Source organism: Ranitomeya variabilis, chromosome 1, assembly GCF_051348905.1.
Source record: "Ranitomeya variabilis isolate aRanVar5 chromosome 1, aRanVar5.hap1, whole genome shotgun sequence".
Taxonomy (NCBI): Eukaryota; Metazoa; Chordata; class Amphibia; order Anura; family Dendrobatidae; genus Ranitomeya; species Ranitomeya variabilis.
Window position 1 is genome coordinate 993,005,770 of NC_135232.1, and position 20,139 is coordinate 993,025,908.

The 20,139-nt window shown below is 41.6% G+C and overlaps 1 protein-coding gene across 3 annotated transcripts in view; it reads right to left on the reverse strand.

Moving 5' to 3' along the window:
• The window catches only part of SPOCK3 (SPARC (osteonectin), cwcv and kazal like domains proteoglycan 3), a 524,762-nt gene that overhangs the window by 11,557 nt on the left and 493,066 nt on the right, over positions 1–20,139 (reverse strand). The window lies entirely within an intron of this gene.

A 20,139-nucleotide genomic window follows, 5' to 3' on the forward strand; every position in this document is an offset into this window, starting at 1 on the left:
CGAGGATCATTAGCATATCGCATCCGATGCTCTCACATCGGATGCCATATGTTAGTGTGACCCCAGCCTAAGGATGATTTTATCGCTTTTGCACTTTAGTTTTTTCCTCCCTTTCTTCAAATAGCCATAACGTTTTTATTTTTCAGTCGACATAGCTCTGTAAGAGCTTGTTTTTTGTGGGACGAGCTATGCTTTTGAATGACACCATTTTATCATATTGTGTACTGGAAAGCAGGAAAGTGTGGTGAAATTGCAAAAAAGCACAACTGTCGTATACAGAGCATTCATTCTATGGTAAAAATGATGTCACAATACAATTCTCCAGGCCAATATGATTACGCTGATACCAAGCATGCATAGTTTATCTTTTACTTACAGTAAGTGCTGAAAAAAAAATCAGAAATTTGTAAAAAAAATTGCTTGTAGTGCCATTTTCCAAGAGCCATAGCCATTTTTTGGCTATGGATCTGTGTGACGGCTTATTTTTTTTACAGAGACAATGTTTTTATTGACATTATTCTGGTGTAGATACAATGTTTTGATTGCTTCTTATTACTTTTTTTGTGATGTTGAGGCAGCCGAAAAACCGCAATTCTGACTCTTTGATTTTTTTTCTTGTTAGGCCAGTCTCACACGTCCAGATAATTCCGGTACCGGAAAAATCGGTACCAGAGTTATCCGTGTCCGTGTGTCCATGAGCTCATGTGGCACATCAGTGTGGCACACGTGCGGCTCCACCCCTATGGGAGGTGGAGCCGCATATTCATCACTGTAATGAGTGGCACCACGTGACCGCTCATACAGGACAAGCTGTGGCGCTGAGAGGAAGCATCGAGGGAGCTGGGTATTTTATTTCCAGTGGGCGGGCGCACAGGGGGTGGGAGGGGGGAGGTTGCCGGGAAGTTTATTTTAACCACAAAAAAATAAAAAAACATTGATTTTTCATTCCTTCTCTCCAGCGAACACTGCTGGAGAGAAGGAATGAATGGCGGCTTCAGCACCACGCTGGGGGGACAGAGCTTACTGTAGCGCTGTCTCCTGCATGGCACACGGACAGCATCCGTGTGCGGTACGTGTTTTACACGGACCCATTTTCTTTAATGGGTCCGTGTGATCCGTGCGCTCCCACGAACACTGACATGTCTCCGTGTTTTTCAAACGGACACACGGTCCGTGAAAACACGCTGACATGTGCAGAGACACATTGATTTTAATGTGTCTACGTGAGTCAGTGTCTCCGGTACGTGAGAAAACTGTTACCACACGTACCGGAGCCACTGACGTGTGAAACCGGCCTTACACTGTTTACCAATTGGATTATGCTATATTTCATGGAATGGATTTGAATGCAGCAATATTAAATGTGCATTTTAAAACATATATTAATGTTTAATGGGGGGAAAATGGGATGAACTGAACTTCTCTATTTTTTGTTTAAAACATTTTTTTTGCTTCTGATTGTATTTGTTAGTTTTCTTTAGGGACATGATCCAGCGGTCATCTGATTGCTTGTGCTATACATACCAATACACCATAGTATTGCTATGTGTAACACGAATTGCTGTCTACTATGAACGTCATCCTTTGGCTGGCTTTCACAGGAGTACTGTCATAACAGGCCTTCATGGCAACCCATCAGTGCCCTGCGATTATGTCCGCCAATGGGTGTAGGAATCAATGTACTCCCTGCTGGCGTGCTGTAAATGCCACTGTCACATATTGACAACATTTGACAGTTTAACAACCAAGGGCGGAGCTCCGTTGCACCTGTGGTTATTGCTGGCAAATGATGGCTGATGATGATTACAGTCATCTGCCGGCAAAGATGAGTGCTTGGCTTGTGATTCCACATAGAATTCAGGGAGACAGCATATGACATACACAGTACATCATATGTCATTAAAGGGTTGTCCAGGATGGCAAACTGATTTTGATTTACTCTCTTAAAGTATTTCAATTTAATTGAAAGGGGTCCTCTTTACAGGATTCTTGGTCACAGTAGAAAGCAGTTACAAAGAGCAGCTTCAGCACTTGATGATACAACTTATTGATGTAAATGGGCACTGTTTAATTATTAATTTGTGATGGTACTACAGGGAAATGAATCCATTTGTCATGGATATATGCATCATGGAGCATCTTAGAGACTTTAAAGTGGGCTCAGAAGCAGAATCCACCCAGAGCAGATACTTGCTACATTATATAGCAGTCATCTAACTAAGGGCTCGCTCACAAGAGTGTATAACATGGCTATCTGATGTTTTATAGGATAGCATTTGGCCCATTGTTATATCATGGGACCATGCAGATCTACGATTATTTTCTCATGACGATTCAGTGCAGGTGCATCAGACTGCACTCGGATGTCATTGGCGTCCCCACTGCTGTTATTGTATTAAATGCAGCTGTTAATCACTAAGACTACGGTCACACAACCATAGATTATCTCATGCAAGAGAATCTAACTGATTATGTTAATGACACTGCTGTCAAACTCTGATCCAAGTTTGATCAGAGTGTCAGTTTAGTGTGATCCGATTCTCTCAGATGAGAGAATAATAGCACAGGTGAGAAGAAGATGGAGAACAAAATTTCTCAATCCTCTCCATTCTGTGAGTTCACGGAAATCAGATGTTATCCGAGTGCAGTCCGATGTTTTCCACACACCCATACACTTGAATGGCAGAGTGTTAATCGATATAAGAAAAAAATGCTGATCAACACTGCCCCATGGAATAACATTGGCCTGAGTGCTATTCGATAAAACATGAGATAGCACTTGTCCGATGTATGTGTTTGTGTCAGCGGGCCTATAGCATCATTTATGCGCTGTAATATGCCCATCACCCCCCTTACCGTGATGTGATCATGGGGTTGGTATGACGGCCGGGGGATGTTTGAAGGCCCCTGTACTTGTCATGTGATACTAAATTATTGCTATATATAGTACAAACAAATGATTGCATGTTGAAGGCCCCTAAGGGCGCGAAATAAAGTTAATAGTAAAAATAAATTAAAAATATAAAAGAATATGTATAAAAATTCAAAATGAAATGTAAAAATAAAATATACAGAACACACCAATCAAGTAAAATCTACACTATTAAGTAAAAATAAAATATACATATTTGGCATCCCTGTGACCAGAACACACCAATCAAGTAAAATCTACACTGTTAAGAGGAAACAAATTAAAACCACTAGAATTGTGGATTATCTGTTATAATGCAACAAGAAGCATTCGAAAAATAGTATGTACTCCAAAATTATAAATATAAAAACAGCAGCTTTACATAAACAAACAAGCCACCCAGACAGACATATTGATGGTAATATAAAAAGTTACAGGTCTTGGAAATTGTTCTTTTTATTTTTTCCTAAATCCACAAGTCAATAAAATATTAAAGATCTATATATATAAAGAGGCATCGTGATTACTCGCTAATCCTGCCCCCTGCACAGTAGCTCTGCCCCCACCACATCACCACACATAATCCTGCCCCTGCCCCATTAGCACACACAATCCCGCCCACCACCACATTACCACACACAATCCCGCCCCCCACCACATCACCACACATAATCCTGCCCCCACCACATTACCACAGATAATCCCGCCCCCCCACCACATTACCACACATAATCCCGCCCCCCACCACATTACCACACATAATCCCCCCACCACATCACCACACATAATCCTGCCCCCAACACATCACCACACATTATTCCACCCCCCACCCCATTATCACACATAATCCCGCCCCCACCGCATTACCACACATAATCGTGCCCCCCCACCGCATCACCACACATAATCCTGCCCCCCACCACATCACCACACATAATCCCACCCCCCCACCACATCACCACACATAATCCCACCCCCCACCACATCACCACACATAATCCCACCCCCCACCACATTACCACACATAATCCCACCCCCACCACATTGCCACACACAATCCCGCCCCCACCACATTGCCACACACAATCCCACCCCCCCACATTGCCACACACAATCCTGCCCCCCACCACACACACAATGTGTGCCACACACAATCCGCACCACATCACCACACACAATCCCGCCCCCACCACATCACCACACATAATCCCGCCCCCCACCACATCACCACACATAATCCTGCCCCCCACCACATCACCACACATAATCCCACCCCCCCACATCACCACACATAATCCCGTCCCCCACTCCATTACCACACATAATCCTGCCCCCCACCACATCACCACACATGATCCCGCCCCCCACCACATCACCACACATCATCCCGCCCCCCCACCACATCACCGCACATAATCCCGCCCCCCCACCACATTACTACACATAATCCTGCCCCCCACCACATTACCACAGATAATCCCGCCCCCCACCACATTACCATAATTATTGTTATTAACGTCATTTTAAGCTAATTTACCACCTGCGTAAGCGCTATTGAATGTTGTCATTATTTACTTTAGTTTAATCACCAGCAGCGTTAATTAGAGAGCAATGAGCGTGCCGAGCATTAGCTGGCTGGAAACAGCTAGTATTACATATGTTTGGTATCTACTAAATCATACTGAACTGAAAAATCATGTTTCCAGATTATGTTTACTGCACACATAACACTGTAAAAATAAAAATTCAAAAAACAATGGCAGAATTAGGTATTTTTTCACTATTTCACTGCACTTAAATTTTATTTTGCCATTCACAAATATAACGCATCCCACAAAAAACAAGCCTTCATACATCTATGTCAAAGCAAAAATAATTATGGCTGTTTTAAAAAGGATAGGAAAAATGAAAGCACAAAAATGTAAATTGGTTGAATTCTTCGGAGGCTAAACACTTCCTGCCAGGTTTCTCCATTGACAGCTCTTGGAGAGGCCTAGTATGTGAATACTTTGTAATCTGCTTATTGTTAAGACATCTTCCTAAGAGCGCAGTCAGATGGCCATATAAAATGGACATAGATGGGAACACAATGCTCGGACTAGCCGGCGGCTCTCCCTACCTGAGCATGACAGCTGCATAGAAATACATGAAGCTGTCACGCTTGGGTCGGTAGAGCCACCGGCCAGTGCATGCACTGTGTTCTGATCTCGGTCTGATTAATATATGGCCTTCTAAGTGCAATCTAACATGGGATTGTCCATGTGGACAAATGAACACAATCTTTACGAAAAATTAGAGGTTATTTTCTATTACCTTTTACAAACTCTACAGCAGGGATTTTTTTGAAAGATTTTTTACATTACTTCATAGTCCTTTATTGTAAGGATTAAACTACACACTGACAATCATTTACTAGTGACATTGAACATATTTTTTTGAAGATCTTAACAAATACAAATGACTACTGTAAGAAAACAATAAAGTATTTGCTGTTTCAGAGAATCTGCTCCATTTTTATGTGCATTGTAAAAACAAGAGCACTTCACCCCTCGGGCTCCCACTTGTTCATCCGACTTAAAAAAAAATGTTTTCTCTTTCTAGATGGTGCACACGAATTCTGTTATTCAACTTTGCTTGACATGCTGTCAAATTCTTACCCACAATTTTGTGATATAGAGAACAAATAAAATGAATTATAGTACAAGGCCTGTCAAATTCATTCTAAAACAAGTCAACTTAAAAAAAATTCTTTGCTGCTATAAAATATTTATTATGCTTAGCTTAAAACTGAAAGAAGATTTAACTTTTCAAGAAACTAGTCGCAATATTTATCAAGTCTCATTTATGCAGCACAGTTGAGAAAGTATGACAAATGTGATGTAGTGCTCGGTAAAGACATGGAGATAAGTATCATAATGAGGCCTTTTCTACTTACTAACCATTCTTGGCTGCTTATAACATTTGTATGTCTTTCAGAAAATATTCCATTATAGTAGTAATTTTTTTAACTGTTCAAGGGAACCTGTCATAGCATTAAGAAAATGCCTGAATGCAGTACTGAAAGTAAACTTTATTCCTCCCAGGAATCATCATCTTCCAGTCATATAGGCATGCCAGCACGGATACAGCCATCACAGCTGTAAGCACAAGTCCGGCACTATGACTAACACCTCGCTCTGCAGTGATGCACTACTGAGCTGCCAGTCAATCAATGTGCATGAAGAAAAAAGAGGAAGATTTATCAAAAGCAGGAACAAATTCTAAATTTATTCAAAATATTAAAAAAGTAATGGCGAGATTCTGTTCACACGGACATGTGTGGCAACACGTTTCAAACACTCAAAGGTGTTCTTTCTCAAAGCTACACACAAATAATACGATGGAAGTTTTTATACAGAACATGGACAATGAAAAGGATCAATTGTAATCACATGACCTGGTATAATTAATTAAGACTGTGTTCAACAATTAAAATGAAAAAGAAAGCAATAAACCACATAAGAAAAAAAAAGAAAATTAAATTGAAACAAAATATTGTGAAAAAAAAACCATACAGAATAATCTACTTCCAGTAGATATAAATTACAGTATTTTCCGGCGTATGAGACGACTGGGCGTATAAAACGACCCCCCAACTTTTCTAGTTAAAATATAAAATCTTCTTAAAAGTCAGGGGTCTTCTTATACGCCGTGTGTCATCTTATAGGGCGGGTGACCAATGTGCATATGGTGGGGTGGAGTGGTCCCGATGACAAAGAGAGGGGGTGTCTCACAGGGAAGGTGTAAGGCTACTTTCACACTAGCGTTAACTGCATTCCGTAACACAATGCGTCGTTTTGCCGAAAAAACGCATCCTGCAAAAGTGTTTGCAGGATGCGTTTTTTCGCCATTAAATAACATGAAGCAACGCTTTGTGACGGATTGCTACACGTCGCACCCGTCGTGCGACGAATGCGTCGTGCAGTGGCGGACCGTCGGGAGCAAAAAACGCTACATGTAACGTTTTTTGCTCACGACGGTCCGCTTTTTCCGACCGCGCATGCGCGGCCGGAACTCCGCCGGAACTCCACCACCACCTCCCCGCACTTCCCCGCACCTCACAATGGGGCAGCGGATGCGCTGGAAAAATGCATCCGCTGCCCCCGTTGTGCGGCGGGGACAATGCTAGCGTCGGGGACCTCGGCCTGACGCACAGCGATGGGCCGAGCCCGACGCTAGTGTGAAAGAAGCCTAAGTGGAGTATCCCCATTACCTCATTGTAGCAGTGATGCTGTCATGCTCTCTGTGCTGGGGGGTGGTGTTGGCTGCTCCTCTATGTGCAGCGTGGGGTCTCCGTGCTGGGGACGGCGGTGGCTCTTTTTTTGTGCAGTGTGGGGGCTCTGTGCTGGGGGGGCGGCGTATCTCTGTGCAGCATCGGGGCTCCACCGGAATTTTCTCAAAGCCTGGAGGCACCGGCAGCTCCATTGCTGCGATGCGGTGGCCTCTGGGAAAATGGCCGCTGGGGGTGGCGCATGCTCAGATTCCGATCTCGTCTCCCGAGATCTCGGGACGAGATCTGAATCTGAGCATGCACCGCCCCCAGCCGCCCCCCAGCACAGAGAGCATCACTGCTTTACTACAATAAGGTAATGGGGGATACTCCACTTACACCATCCCAGTGAGAGACCCGGTGTATAAAACGACCCCCGACTTTTAGGAAGATTTTCAGGGGTTAAAAGGTCGTCTTATACGCCGGAAAATATGGTAACAATGAAATATGATTTCCTAGGCAAAAAATCCAGAATGCCCCCCTCGTCATCAGCATTCTTTTGACTCTTGGATATTTTTCTTAATCCAAGTTAAACTTAATTTTTTATATACATTTTCATCAAAAAATCTACAATATTAGGGAACCAGATAGGTGGTATCAACCAATCACACAAACTCTTTAAATTTTTTCAGTAGAGAAATACTTTTTACATACACCGTATGCACAATTGTTAAGCAATTTGTATGAGGGATCTGTGTGTTCGTAATAATTGGGCAACTATTAGTGTCCAGAATTATGTAACTAAATGAAAAACAAAAAAATTCCAACTCAATTATTTATTTTTATCGTTTCAAGTGAGAACAATAACACTCAAACTGTACAAAAATACACTTTTCACATTTCAAAAAATATCAGTGACCAATAGAGCCACTCTCATTTTCAATAACAGTCATAAGCCTTCCATCCAAGGAGTCTGTCAGTTTCTTAAATTGTTGATGACCAACTTTTTGGACACCACCAACCACAGCCTCTCAGACACTGATCAGAAAGGTGTACTGTTTTCCTTTACTGTCAGGTGAGGATGTAGGCCATGCAATTATTCTTTCATCTTTAAAACCTTTACTGACTAGCCAAGCAGTGGGGTATTTTGATGCAAGCGGTGGAGCATTGTTCTGCATAAAATCATGGTTTTCTTGAAAGATGCAGACTTTTTCTTGTACCTCTACTTGAAGAAAATGTCTGCTTAGGAGACTGATTTAGAGTCTATCACAACTCAAAAAGGTCCAGCTAGCTCATCTTTAACAACACTAGCTCATAACAGTACCTCAACTCCACCTTCTGGTGTCTGAGTTGAAGTGGAGATCTGTGACCGTTACTGAGCCAATGACAGGCTCATCTATCTGGTCCATCAAGTTACTATGACCTCATCAGTCCATAAAACCTTTGAAAAATATGCTTTCTATCTAATTTTTTGGCCCATTCTTGATGTTTCAACTTATGTGTCTTGATCAGTGGTGGCTGGTTTTAACCCTTCCTTACCTCGGCCATGTCTCTGAACACTGAACACCTTTTAGTTCTGGGCACTCCACGGAGGTTGCAGTTCTGGAATATGACAACCATGGAGGATAATGTGTTCATGGTTTCTTCACGTTTCAGTCTTCTCAAATCTTTGGCAGTTAATATGAATCTTTTTGTTACAACATGTTTTCCACCAACCTGTTGACTATTTGCAACAAAACTTCTGATATATTTGTGGTCACATCTCAATAACTTAGTAATTTCAAAAGTGCTGCATTCCTCTTTGAGACTTGTGACAATTTTTTACTTTTCAGAGTCAGGTAAATCTAATTTTTGGCTAAAGAAAAAAGCTAGTTATTCTGCACACCTTGATGAAGGGTGTTGATATACTTAATTCACACCCTCCATTACACAAATACACATCACCTGATCTGATTCATCCAATAAGCATTCAAGGTTATTCAGCTTGGAGTTGGAAAATATGCCTAAAAATATGATATGGTCAAAATACTAACCTAATAAGTCTACACAGAATTAATATCACCAATTAGATATCTTTATTTCTTTTTCCATTTTGAAGCCTGCATTATAATGTTTACATTTAGACAAATATTTTATAAAAACACTTTTTTTTTGTTCTTCACTTCACCCTTTACCTAATTGCTAATTACATTCTCCACTTCTTTTATATACAGTGTACGTACTGCAATACACTTCAAAACCCTGTTTTCTTAAAATTCCATATTGAATTTCAGATTTCATTCAGATTCTTTCTCTTCTATGTTATGCTATAAATTCCTGATGTGTCAATGTAACATCACATAGACAGCTTGTGCCAGTATTACCTCTGCCTGCTAATGGAAGTGTTATTATCATTTTCTCTATACTTTAATAAACAATCTAATATTATAGAATCAGGGAGGATGAACTGTGTTCTTCATTATGGCTGTATGACATAATCTTCATTATCAACAGTGATATTTGCTTAACTCCCAGTGCAGAAAGTGTGTGGTACAGTCCATGCAATTTCATCACACGGGAAGTTCTGGTAACAGAACAGGTGCCCCCACAAAAGAACACAAAGCTTTGGGCTTCTCAGAGAGTCACTCTATCATATTACCTAATTTATGAGAAATATACCATGAATTCTCACATAGAAAGGACAAACGCTAATAGTTGTACTAACATTTACAAATGTAGAGAATTGTAAAGGAGTAAAAAAAATAACAGCATGATACTCTAATTTATGAATATTGCAATAATAAATATAATAAATAGATAATTTGAAATACTTCCATGCAAAGAAGAATAAAATAAAGACAAGACATTACCATTTCTACCCAAATCAGCATTTGGATTTCGCTTTATTACATTGCAGAACAGGAATCGTTTCCAAGGTTTACAATAGAAAATGTTATGGATCTACTTGAAATATTTATATATTCCTTCGCCAATTCTACTTTATACTCATGAATTTCTTATTGTCTTACAAATTAGATAGATTCTCATACGGTAGTTTCTCATCTGTAGGATTTTCTTTCTGATTGGGTTACAAGCTTTTTAGCATCTCATCTCCAGGATTTTCTTTTTAAGTCACATGTTGACAACTCCTTATGAGGAATAACAATAATTACTACTTTCATATTATTTCATAAAACAAAAAAAAACAATAGTTTTAGATTTCTCAGTCAGTCATGTACTAGGGTTCGCTCACACTGCTTTCTGACCAATGTTATTCAATGAGGCAGACCATGCTGCGATGAGCAGCGTATCTCGCATGGCACAAACCCATTTAAGTCAATGGGTGCGTGCAAAACATAGGACTGTACTTGGATGTGATCCGAGTGCAGTCCGATATACACTCGGTAAGACAATGGAGAAGATGGAGAGATTAATCTCTCCTTATTCTCCCCATATGTGATCCGATTCTCGCATGTAAGAGGAATTCAGAGCACATAAGCATGACGCTCGACACGCGCTCGCAGCAGAGCTTGAGCCAAGAGTCATTAGCATATCACATCTGATGTTCTCGCATTGGATGCTATACGTTAATGTGACCCCAGCCTTAGAAATAGAATCCAATAGAATTCAAGATACCCATTTAAAATTCATGATTTAAACCACTGTATACACCAGGGGTCTCAAACACATGGCCCGGGGACCACATGTGACCCCTGATGCTGTCTTCTGCAGCCCGCTGGGCAACAGCGCTCCTGAGACATCATGGTAGCAACACAAAACAGGTTGAAGGAGGCACCTATGCCCCTTAATGACATCATATCACAGCACCGTATCTCAGAATGGAGATATCTCTTTCAAGCACTATGGGATCGCTAGTGATAGATGAATATGGGGAAAGTTAATTTTTTTAAACTGCTTCCCAACATGTTGTGTATGTGTGGCGCAGCGGGAGGTGATTCCCACAAATCATCTTACATTTACAGGGCAGTGATTACACCAGCTAAAAAGCAGAACCAGCACTGTCATCAGCTGACACTCTACTGCAATAGTCATGATTAGTATTAGAACTCATTGAGGTTGTTTAAACCTTTATTGCTGTCAATAGTGACAGCGGTATCTAAATTATTATTTTTAGGGAGGGAGCCTCTTGCACAGTACCAACAGCGGAACACCGTCGCGAACATGCCGCCGCCGGGATCAGCTGAATGATTCACAGAATGCTGTAGATAAGCCCCTGATGCTGGTGGGCTTAGCTCACCTTCGAGGTGTGACAGGTTCCCTTTAAGCTTTACATGACTAACAATAAATGGCTAATCTGGAACAGCAGAGGCCACGTAGTCTGGAACAATTCTATGACCAAAAACCCACATGTGCCAGAGTCAGTTTCTTAGGAAGACAAAGAGATATTCTTGTTTTGGATTGTGGGAAAAATAGGAAACTCCTCAAGAAGCCAGAAGAAGTTAAACATCTTTTGCTTGTTCTGCTTAAATCCATTGACACAGTGTTACATACTTTACCAATACTGAATAAAGGTAAGCTGACACAACTAAAATCTTCAAAAGTGAACTCTACAAAAATTGAAAATGAAAACCATTATTTACTTTACAATAGCAAATCTTACAGCCCTAATGAAAAGCTTTTCTGAAAATAAATTACTTTTTTTTCTCTTTCTGAGAATCAACCTGGAAGTGGTCAAAATTGAAAGAAAAAAAGCCGCACAATATAAAATGTCACAGGAAACTCGGTCTAGCCATAAATGTGCTTGTTAATCACAAAGCATAGGCATTATTTGAACTAACTGGATGTGTTGATTATCAGCTCGATTGCTTTCAGCTCAAAAGATCTGTCATATTCTATCAGCCGTGTGCTTCGTTTTTTTGCTACGTGCCAGTGCTTCAACAATAAATGTATTAAGTCCCATAACGGCATCGCCATTCTATACTGCTTGATAGATTTGTGAAACAGAGACTGATTGCTGTGTCATGATGACATCAGCAATTCTTCAGGAACTGTCTGAAAGTAATCTGTTTGAAGCTTGTGCCTAAAAGAAGAAAGTGACAAATTGATCACGTCTTTATTGTGCTTTTTCCATTGTTTTAAATTAATGTAATGAAAATCCAACAAAGAACATTTAATATCCATTCTTATTTCTACTTTTTGACAGCTAATGAAAACTTGATTTTCTTATTTATTTTTCCTAGTTAAAATAGAATCTGGCAGCGCAATCCTTCACCACCACAGCCAATTGCTTATCTATTTATATAATTGCCGTGAAATGTTTTCATTTCCTGTTCTGTTCAGATGCCACCATATCCGAGAATTCCAAGCGGAGGAAGTTCACCGACCGTCATATTGGGACACCCAAGTGATGTGCGTCTCAATATGTAAACTGCGGCTGGTACCAACCTATTGCGCGGTACCACCTGCAGAACACCGTTGCACCACACACACACACACACACACACACAAATACTCTATACGCCGTATGCACCACACACTCAAACACTCACATTCACACACACACACACACACACACTCACAAACACACTCACACTCACACACATTCACACTCACACACATTCACACTCACACACATTCACACTCACACACATTCACACTCACATTCACACTCACACACTCAAATTCACACTAATGCAGCCCCTTGCACAGTACCAACAGCGGAACACTGTCGCGAACATGCCGCTGTCGGGATCAGCTGAATGATTCACTGACTGCCATTATCTTTGTACAGGAGGAGCGCATGCACAGTTTTAATGTGACTGCCGCTATCTGTCTGCACAAAGATGGAGGCGGTCTAATTTACTACGCCTGCGTGAATTACGCGCAGGTGCAGTGAATCATTCGGCTGATCCCAGCGGCAGATGCGTGACATGTTTACAGGCAGAGGAAGCCGGTCACATTAAAGGGGTTTTCCCATGAACGAAAGTTCATTTTAAAAATTGACCGTGTCTGACCGTGTACGGAGCATACCACATCTCCTGGGCAGGGGAGGAAGCAAAAGATAATACTGACATTACAGCAGGGGATCATAGTGGATTCATTTTGTGAGGTAAAATATTTCACTGACTGTTATTAAAAAAATATTTTACCTCACAAAATGTATCCTCTGCGACCTCCTGCTGTAATGTCAGTATTGTCTTTTGCTTCCTCCCCTGCACAGGGGTGAGTGTGTCTGACCATGTACGGAGCATACCACATCTCCTGGGCAGGGGAGGAAGCAAAAAACAATACTGACATTACAGCAGGGGATCACTGTGGATTCATTTTGTGAGGTAAAATATTTTACTGACTGTTTTTAAAAATATTTTACCTCACAAAATGTATCCTTAATCTCCTGCTGTAATGTCAGTATTGTCTTTTGCTTCCACCCCTGCCCAGGACCTGTGGTATATTTGGTACACGGTCTGACACAGACTATTTTTAAAATAAACTTTTGTTTGTGGGAAAACCCTTTTAACCCTTTCATGACATGTGCCGTACTAGTACAGTGCATGTCGTGTCTCCCCCTTTGATATGGGCTGTTTTGTACAGCTGATATGTGCCCGCAATAGCGGTGGATGGAATCGCAATCCACCCTCCACTATTAACACCGACAGCTGACAGCGGCATTTAACTAGCACTTCCAGCCATCAGGCTGGAAATGCGCGCATCGCTGTCCCCCGTCACGTGATCAGGGGGCAGCGATGTGTCGGCATGACAACCAGAGGTCTCCCTGTGGTCGGCGCTCATAGCAATGCAGGAATTCAGCTACATAGGAGCGATCTGAGCATTGCTTCTATGTAGCAGAGCCGATCGAGTTGTGCCAGCTTCTAGCCTCCCATGGAGGCTATTGAAGCATGGCAAGAGTAAAAAAAAATGTTTTAAAAAATATGAAAAAAATATATAAAAGGTTAATCACCCCCCTTTTGCCCTATTCAAAATAAAACAATAAAAAAAATATCAAACATACACATATTTGGTATCGCGGCCTTCAGAATCGCCCGATCTATCAATAAAAAAGGATTAATCTGATCGCTAAACGGCGAAGCGAGAAAAAAATTCAAAATGCTAGAATTACGTTTTTTTGGTCGCTGCCACATTGCATTAAAATGCAATAACGGGCGATCAAAAGAATGTATCTGCACCAAAATGGTATCATTAAAAACGTCAGCTCAGTGGACAAAAAATAAACCCTCACCCAACCCCAGATCACGAAAAATAGAGACACTACGGGTATCGGAAAATTGCGCAATTTTTATTTATTTTTTAGCAAAGTTTGGAATTTTTTTCACCACTTAGATAAAAAATAACCTAGACATGTTTGGTGTCTATGAAATTGTAATGACCTGGAGAATCACAGTGGTCAACTTTAGCATTTAGTGAACCTAGCAAAAAAGCCAAACAAAAAACAAGTGTGGGATTGCTCTTTTTTGCAATTTCACCACACTTGGATGTATTTTTCTGTTTTCTAGTACAAGACATGGTAAAACTAATGGTGTCGTTCAAAAGTACAACTTGTCCCGCAAAAAACAAGCCCTCACCTGGCCATCTTGATGAAAAAATAAAAAAGTTATGGCTCTGGGAAGAAGGGGAGTGAAAAACAAAAACGCAAAAACGAAAAAGGGCTCCGTCATGAAGGGGTTAAGAAGCAAATATCAACGCCAACATGGCTCCCCCTAAAAACTATGCTAATGACAATGAAAGGTAAGCAGCAAAGGCACAACATTGAAGACAACAAAGGGCAAATGAGACTCTTGAAAAGCAACGGCATCGCTGGGACAAAAACAATGTGTATAAGCGTAGGGGTCAATCACATGAGTCCCCTGATGCAAAAGTCATTAGATTATTACAGGATGCTATTAGGCAATAACAGCGCCGCATGCCTGTCCCCACTGTGACATTACAGCCCTCCCGATGCGATAGCATTGGGCCTCCATCTAGTGTGGTAATATAAGTCTATTAAAATAAGGAAATGTACACCTTTATTATTTAAACCATTGAAAAAACAAATGTTTTATTCCTTATGTAAATGAGCATACCAAAGCACTTTCCAAGGCTCTGGCTGCATGGGTATATTTTCCACCCAGCGACAATATATTATGCTTGACCAACACCTCACTGGCTGCATAGCCAGTCAAGAAAAATAAATCAGTGGTGAGTGATAGGGCTCAGAAAGTGCTTTGACATGCCTGAATGTCATTCCTTGTGTCATTTCTCATTATTATACATAATTTAATTTATGGACATCTATGGTTTGATTTCTTTGCCTGTTTGAATTGGATGGGTTGATACTGAGATCTGGTGAGAATTTCAAGTCAATAGCACATTTAGAAAAATATCTACTGTAAGGAGGCTAATGGCGGCATAGTTGATGGGAGATATGTGCCACAGAGATGGCTGTGATGTAACTCAGAGTATTTTGCTTAGTGCATGTAAGCACTAAGATGTCATTTGGTGCACCTGGATCCAGGTTGCGGGCAGCTTTGAGAGTTGGGTGGGTCTGGCTACCCACATACCTCACCTCTGGGTGTCGCTACAGCCTATGTAATGGAGGCTGTTGTTTGTCACATTGTCTGTGTGTTGGGAGGGAGAAGTACTTGTGTGTGTGGTCCCAGACTGAGCTTGCATGCTGGACATTACCCAGCCTGTGTGCCCACAGGCCTGGCAGAGCATAGCCCTGCTGTGGACATTCTTGCTTTATTTTTGCCTGCTCTAAAGGCTATTTACCTTTTGTTTGTGCATCTGGGTTTAAGGAGCAAATAAACCCACATGAACTTTTAATGGAACGTGCCTCATGTTTTCCTCCTGTCGCACCTGAGTGAGTACAACCCCTACATTACTTAGAAAATCTTTGATGTGTTCAATACTTATTTCACTGGCTGTATCAAGGCACAGAAAAGTGTAATGCAACAGCTAAGTATACAAATTCAATATATTTTGCTGTAAGTGTTCAACCCACAAAAAATCTGTATGATAAACTATAATCTATATATAGTTTTAACTACTTCACGACCTATGACGTATAGGTTCGTCATAGGTCGTTTCCTGGCACTTGATGCAGGCTCCAGAGCTGACCCCACTTCTTTTGAGGCACATGACATCAGATTTCATCAGCCTTCATGTGCCTCCAACAGCCACGGGTGGAATTACATTCCCCGCAAAATTGCAATAAAATGCTATAACAGCCTATCAGAACATCGTATCTACCCCAAAATGTTATCAATAAAAATGTCAGCTCAGTGCGCAAAAAATAAGTCCTCACACAGTCTCAGATCCTGAAAAATGGAGCCGCTACTGGTCTCAGAAAAGACACCATTTTTTTTACAAATGGATTTATTTTCACCACTTACCATATATACTCGTGGATAAGCCGAGATTTTTAGCCCATTTTTTGGGGCTGAAAGTGCCCCTCTCGGCTTAAACTCGAGTCATTGTCCCAGGGGGTCGGCGGGAGAGGGAGAGTGATAGCTGTCAAATCATACTTACCTGCTACCAGCGCATCCCTGCACGTTCCTGCTTCTCTGGCGCCCGCAGCTTCTTCCTGTGTTCAGCGGTCACGTGGTACCACTCATTAAAGTAATGAATATGGACGCATATTCATTACTTTAATGAGTGGTACAATATTACCGCTGAACACAGGAAGAAGCTACGGGCACCAAAGATTACCTGCCAGTGAGAAGCTGCCAGGGACCGCGCCGGGAGCAGGTGAGTATAATGGGGACTGGAGGGTGAGTTTTGCGCAATATTCACCTATCCACGTTCACCGCTGGGTGCTGCTGTGTCTTCTGCATCCTCTGCCTGTGATGTTCAGGTCAGAGGGTGATTAGTGTGTGCATCACCCTCTGCCTGAACAGTCACTGCGGAGGACGTGGAAGACACAGAAGCGCCCAGCGGTGGAACGCGGACAGGTGAATATTGCAAGTGCCGGGGACCTGCTCAGGATAAGAGGTGAGTATGTGATTTTTTTTTTATCGCAGCAGCCGGCTATGGGGACAATGTTTCTATGGAGCATCTTATGAGGCCATAATCAATCTATGCAGCATTGTATGGGGCACATTTTCTATGGAGCATCTTATGGGGCCATAATCAACCTATGCAGCATTGTATGGGGCACATTATCTATGGAGCATCTTATGGGGCCATAATCAATCTATGCAGCATTGTATGGGGCACATTATCTATGGAGCATCTTATGAGGCCATAATCAACCTATGCAGCATTGTATGGGGCACATTATCTATGGAGCATCTTATGGGGCCATAATCAATCTATACAGCATTTTATGGAGCACATTATCTATGGAGCATCTTATGAGGCCATAATCAATCTGTGCAGCATTGTATGGGGCACATTATCTATGGAGCATCTTATGGGGCAATAATCAACCTATGCATCATTATATGGGGCATATTTTCTATGAAGTATCTTATGGGGCCCATCATAAACTTTATGGAGCATTTAATGGGGTATATTTTATTATGGAGCATCTTATGGGCCATCATGAACTGTATGGAGCATTATATGGGGCTCGTGATTCAATATGGATATTCAAAAACACGTAACCTACTGATGTCTCAATTAATTTTACTTTTATTGGTATCTATTTTTATTTTTGAAATTTACCGGTAGCTGCTGCATTTTCCACCCTAGGCTGATACTCGAGTCATTAAGTTTTCACAGTTTTTTGTGGCAAAATTAGGGGTCTCGGCTTATACTTGGGTCAGCTTATACTCAAGTATATATGGTAAATAAAAAAGAACCTTTAGATTTCTGGTATTTGCAAACTCTTAATGACTCACAGAATCATGATAGCATGCCCATTTTAGCATTTAGTGAACATGGTAAAACAAACCCCATAATTGTGGAATTGCACTTTTTTGCAATTTCACTGCACTTGGAATTTTTCCCGTTTTCCAGTGCAAGTACATTATATGGTATTATCAAAGGTGTTGTTCAAACTTGTCCCACAAAAAACAAGCCCTCACTCATATTGCTGGAAAATAAAAAAGTTATGGCTCTGGAAGGAAGGGGAGTAAAACACTAAAATGCAAAAACGGAAAATCCCATGCTCATGAAGGGGTGAAACATGGTTAGCTATCTTTTTGGAAGTGTGGCTATGGGTAGAAAATTAAGTTATGTTCTCCCTGCAGCCACTCACTGATCATTACAGAGTGAGAACACTATTATCATTTCCCCTGCACCTTGACTGAAAGCCTACTCTGCACACATAACCTATGGAGCAGACTGTCAATCAACTTGCAGGGTCAGTGTTAATTGTGAGCTCACTGTGTACTGACTGCTGACTTTTACAATAACCTGTACCCTTAATGACTGGAAACGATTGACTGCAGTGATCAAATAAAATCATTTCAGCTGAAAGATACCAATTTTCTATAGTTATTGTTCCCATATGTATCTACACACCTGGCTCTACTTAATTTATGCTATCTGCTCCACTTATTTGCCCTTTATATATTGTTGTTCTCGCAGATCCATGTGTCATCTATTAAAACCTGCTCTGATTTTCTCCGGTTTGAGTTACTCACCCAGAACTACTGCTTAGAAAATCCATAAAAGCCCATAATAGTATTCACAAGCCATGAATTATATTATTATTATTATTATTTATTGTTATAGCGCCATTTATTCCATGGCGCTTTACATGTGAGGAGGGGTATACATAATAAAAACAAGTACAATAATCTTAATACAAGTAATAACTGGTACAGGAGGAGAGAGGACCCTGCCCGTGAAGGCTCACAATCTACAATTCTAGAGATGAAGTGACATTAACACCAATGCACACGATACAGAGGACCTAATTTGAATTGTCTTCCAACAGGAGGTCATCCAGGCTGTGCATGACTTGATGTTGTATGGAAGCATTGTCTCAAACTCCTCCTGCTACATCTGTCACCCTACCACTTCCACTCTAACTTCTGGGACATTTTTCTTGGTGATCATCTTGACATCTGCCCATTTCGATGGTGACCCTAAAGACTGTGCGGACTTTGTGAACAAATACACTTTGAACTTAATCCTCAACAACTTTTTTCTGACTGGATAAAAGTGGTATTTATTTTATCTTTGTTGTCTGAAATTGCCTTTACTTGAGCAGCACTATTATGATCACATGATGCTTTTTCTACCTTCCAACTAGATTACTTTTCGAAAAGTTTTGATGAGTCAGGGTGTGTCCATTCTTCTGCTGATTCTAAACTCTGGCTTAGATGAGGGACTAACTCTGTGGAATGCTATGCTATCCAGTTTTGTATCCTGCTTGAGACTTGGCCTTGGATAAAAGCCCTCTCCTAGCAGATTTCTACTCAAGTCTCGCTCGCTAGCTGGGCTTCACTACTGACAACTATATACATAAATTGTCACCAAAGTGGTAAATAGGGATTCGCTGTATATTAACCCCTTAATCCCGTATGACGTACTATCCCGTCAAGGTGACCTGGGACTTAATTCCCGGTGACGGGATAGTACGTCATACGCGATCGGCCGCGCTCACGGGGGGAGCGCGGCCGATCGCGGCCGGGTGTCAGCTGCCTATTGCAGCTGACATCCGGCACTATGTGCCAGGAGCGGTCATGGACCGCCCCGGCACCTTAACCCCCGGCACACCGTGATCAAATATGATCGCGGTGTACCGGCGGTATAGGGAAGCATCGCGCAGGGAGGGGGCTCCCTGCGGGCTTCCCTGAGACCCCCGGAGCAACGCGATGTGATCGCGTTGCTGCGAGGGTCTCCTACCTCCTTCCTGGCTGCAGGTCCCGGATCCAAGATGGCCGCGGCATCCGGGTCCTGCAGGGAAGGAGGTGGCTTACCGAGTGCCTGCTCAGTGCAGACGCTGGTAAGCCTGCAGCCCTGTCAGTGAGATCGGTGATCTGACAGAGTGCTGTGCACACTATCAGATCATCGATCTGTGATGTCCCCCCCTGGGACAAAGTAAAAAAGTAAAAAAAAAATTTTCCACATGTGTAAAAAAAAAAGAAAA